Below are 4853 nucleotides of genomic sequence, written 5' to 3'. Positions count from 1 at the left end.
ACTGTCCATTGACTTCAGCTTAGTGTTTAATATGATCATTCCTCAGAGGCTGGAGAGAAGCTGACCTAACTGGGACTCACAACCCCTCTCTGTAATTAGATCCTATCTCTCAGAAATCCTTCAAATAATTTACATTCTACTGGTGTCAGGTTCACTGGCCTATAATTGGCTGGTTTACTCCTGGAGCCCTTCTTGAAGAGCAAGACAACATGAGATATTCCTGATCCTCCGGCACACCCCCCCCTCCCACGACTATGGACATTTTGCATATATCCACCAGGGGCCATGCATTTTCAGCACTTGTCTCCCTCAAGATGCAATCATATCCGGTCCAGGGGATTTGTCTACCTTTATTCGTTGCATGGCAGCAAGCACCTCCTTCTCTTTAAGCTCCATATGTTCCAGGGCACTTCTATTTGCTTCCCTTACATCCTTATTCACTATGCTAGTTTCCTGAATAAATACTGATGCAAAATAAATTGTTTAAGATCTCCCCCATTTCACGAGGGTCCACATATAGTTCACCATATGATTTTCTAGGGGTCCAATTTTGTCCCTTACTATCCTTTTATTTTTAATATACGTAGAAACCCTTGGGATTTTCCTTCACATTATCTGCCAAAACACCTACATGTCTTCTTTTTGCCTTCCTAATTTCCTTGTTAAGCATTCTCTTACATTTTCTATACCGTGCAAGTTATTCATTTCCTCCTTGTTGTCTATAGCATATATATAGCCTCCTCCTTTTCTTAACCAGATCTCCAGCATCCCTTGAAAACCAAGGTTCCCCATGTCTGTTAACTTTGCCCTTATTCCTGGCAGGAACATATAATCTCTGCACTCAAAATTTCATCCTTGAAGGTCTTCCACCTGCTGGATGCATCCTTGCCAGAAAGTAACTTATTCCAATTAACTCTTTTGAGATTCTTTTGCAATTCCTTAAAATTTGCCTTTCTCCAATTCAGAACCTCAAATTCAAGACCAGATCTATCCTTCATCATAATTAACTTGTAACAAATTAAATTATGGCCACTGGGCCCCAAATGCTCACCTACATATAGTTCTGTGACCTGACCTGGTTCCCGAAAAGAAGATCAAGTACTGCATCTTCTCTTGTTGGTAGAAAACGTTGTGTACACATTTAACAAACTCCAACCCATACAGTCCTTTATGATATGAGAGTCCCAGTTTATGTGCAGAAAGTTAAAATCTCCTACTATCACAACTTTCTGTGTCTCACACCAGTCTGCTAATTCCCTACAGACTTGCTGCTCCAATTCTTTCAGACTATTGGATGGTCTGTAATGCAGCCCTATTAGTGTGCTCATGCCCTTCCCAATCCTCAGCTCCACCTATATGGCCTTTGTAGATGAGTTCTCATTACTGTCCTGTCTATGCACAGCTGTGATATTTTCCCTGGCTTGCAATGCCACACCTCCTCCTTTCCTCCCTTTCTTGCTACCCTGTCTGAAACAACAGAACCACGGTACATTGAGATGCCAATCCTGCCCCTCCTGCAATCAAGTCTAACTAATAGCAATAATGTCATAATTTCATCTGGCAATCCTTGTTTTAAGCTTATCCGCAATTGAATTGGTGGGATATAGCATTTCATGATATATTCACGGACTTATATCATGCCTTTAAAAGCTCATTAAGTCATAGAAGAACATTGGAAGAGGCCCTTTGGCTCAACTCGTCATCTTGACCAAGTTGGCATTCTGATTTTATCTCATTTGTCTGGATCTGGGTTTATATCTTTGTAAAACTTTTCAAACCTTTAAACCTTTGTGATACTTCATGGAAGACTTCAGATCAGGACTCGCATGACTGAGAACCACAGCTCAGCTATCTGTTCTGAGATGATCCCTCTAGAGTGCTAGAATCAAAAAGGGCTGGCTACTGGTATCCTTCTAAAATAAGACATGTATTCTACTCTGAATATTCGGCATTAAAGCCTCCAGTGTGGATTTAGTAAACTGGGGAGCTGATGAATTCTTTCATAATCAGTTACTGCCCCAATGTCATGGTGGACCTTCTCATCTAAACAATGCTACCTTTAACTGATGTTTGCCCTTCGCTAAGACAACAGATCAAAGGGCAGTGTGAGTTGTACAGGTTGCATGCCAAGATTATTTGGCTGAAACATCCACACTGCAATTTGTTGGTTTTGTCACTTATAGTAATGGCTTCAAAGCAGACTCTTGGATACAACCTTTGCAACCCTACTGTACTCCTGACAGAGTTCACCTATCATTCCCTCCACTGCCTTCTGTGCCTTATCGTGAGAACCTACACTCCTTGTGCACCTTGATGGGGTTAACATTAAAGACATATTTTTTTCCACTACAATATTCCGTGTTACAAATTTCAACTTAGTTAAAAATATATATCACTTACTGCAGAACAGATCTATCACTTTTGTTTAGCACCAACATTCCTAAAGGAAAATAACTATTTTGTTAATTAATCCTACAATATAGTGAAATTGTCATGCTGTCAATAAGTAATGCATTTTGCTTAATCTTTGGAATTTTCCTTCCTTTTCCTCCAGTTGACAACTTTAAGCTTTCCATTTTTTTTGCTTCATAATTAAATGAAGAAATTAAGCATAGAGATGGAATGATTGTCAGAGGAGAGATAATATTCTACATGTGTTTTGAATGATAGGCCTACAACTTATTCAACACTAGAACTCTCGCTATGGGAATATATTTTCTTGTTCTAACTCAAAATCTGAATGACCATTGACCAGTCAATGTAATACCAAATTTAATCTGTAGACTTAATTGTGCATTAGCTGATAATTATTTGATAAAATGTTTATTATGTGTTGGAAAATTTCAATTGGTTGATTATTCCACATAATGCTGCAAAATTTATTCTTCTTTGCCATTATTAATTCCAATGTCTTGCAATTTTAAGTCCCGGAGTAGTCATTTGTTTTAGAATGAAAATTATAAACAAGGTTACCATATTATTGACTTCCATTTTCTGCCAAGATGTTACTTATTATCCATGAAGAATATTGTACAATACTCATACAATATATTGTGAAAATAGTTGTCCTTTGTGTAGTAGTTTATGTCCACTTTGTGGAGAGCATTACAAATATTTTTTTAATAGCTTCTGACATGAAACAATTGATCTGACAAATTTCTTGATGCTGCACCAATTGTTAGTCAAATGTTCCCAAGTTGATAATGTGGTAGTTTTGGGATGCCAAGATTTGTTTGTTATATCCCCATATCATCAGAAGGTATTGCTTGGAAACTCGAAGTGATAGATTAGGGTAGGCATTTATATACATTAATCCTTGGAATTGCTGCCAAGGAGTAAAGTGAGGTGATCTTTGTCAGCCTTGTAAGTTGTGCAATTCATCTCTTTAAATGAACAATGTTTGAGGGAATCTTCAAAGGCAGCACGGTTAGAGTAGCTGTTGGTGCAATGCTATTATAGCGCCAGCGGGTTCAAATCCAGTGCTGTCTGTAAGGAGTTTGCATGTTCTCCCTGTGTCTGTGTGAGTTTCCTTCAGGTGCTTCAATTTCTTCTCACCATCCAAAGAATATGGGGATTGTAGGATAATTGGTATATGTGAAGGATGCAGGGTCTTAGGCAGGAAGGGCATATTACTGGGCCTGATGTATAAGTTCATCTAAAGAGTCCCAGCTCATCCAGATCCAGCACTCGTTAAGGCCCTTTGGAAAACTTTCTGCTATCTCAGTCAGAATTTGTACTTGCTGCCTTTCCCACAACACAAAGGTTTTGCTTTTTAATCTTTCTTGGCTGCCTTGAATGTTTCAGCAATTTTGGAAGATTTATCAACCCTTCATCTTATTTCAAGTCTCATCATAATGATTTTTTTTTCTGAATTTCTGTCTAAATCAGGAGTACATCAGGTTTTTTAAAAAAATATATGACCAACATAAAGCATGGTACATAGAACAGTACTACACATGAACAGGGTATATGGCCCACCAGGACATCCTAAATCTTTTAATTTTTTAAAATAAATTTAGACATATAGCACAGTAACAGGCCTTTTCAGTCCATGCCACCGAATTTACACCCCATTAACCTATAATGTCCAATTCAAAGAAAAATGCTCCTGCTTGCAGCAGATAGATAACTCTCCATCCCATTGATGTCCATGTGTCAATCAAGAAGCCTTTTAAATGCTGCTATTTTATCTGCTTCCACCATGACTCCTGGTATCTAACACACTCTGTATGTTTTCTAAAAAAAAATGAGCACTCATCTCTTTTAAACTTTTAAACCCTCACCTTAAATGCATGTCACACTACCATAGAACACTACAGAACAGAAACATGCCTTTTGGCCCTTCTAACCCATGAGAACTATTTCACCTGGGATGACAGCTGGTGTCAGTCATTTTGTGGGCTGGTCTGTGTCTCCATGCATGGGCCACTACAATGTAACATTATAACATATTGAACAATATTATCTCTTTATCCTTAATTTGGAATTTTCAAAAAAAGAGAAAAAAAAATATTGTTAAAACCCCATCTAACCTACCAAAATAAACAAAAAAGAATCAACAATAACAAAAAAATAAATAAAAATAAAGTCTGGGCAGCCAAAGCTGAGAGTTCACTACAACAGATCAGTACAAACGAGTTTCCTTGTCCTTAGCAATAAAAAGAACAGAAATCCAAAACAAGTACATAAGTCAAAAACTGATGAACTCGTATGAAAATTGTTTATAAAAGGACACCAAGTCTCTTCAAACTGAAAAGAGGTATCAAAAGTGTAACTTCTAATCTTTTTCTAAACTTAAACATGACAAAACGTGAGAGATCCATTGCATCAAATAGGTGAATTAGGATCTTTCC

The sequence above is a fragment of the Narcine bancroftii genome, chromosome 3 (genome assembly GCF_036971445.1).
Source record: "Narcine bancroftii isolate sNarBan1 chromosome 3, sNarBan1.hap1, whole genome shotgun sequence".
Classification (NCBI taxonomy): Eukaryota; Metazoa; Chordata; class Chondrichthyes; order Torpediniformes; family Narcinidae; genus Narcine; species Narcine bancroftii.
Note: the sequence above shows the minus strand (reverse complement) of the source record.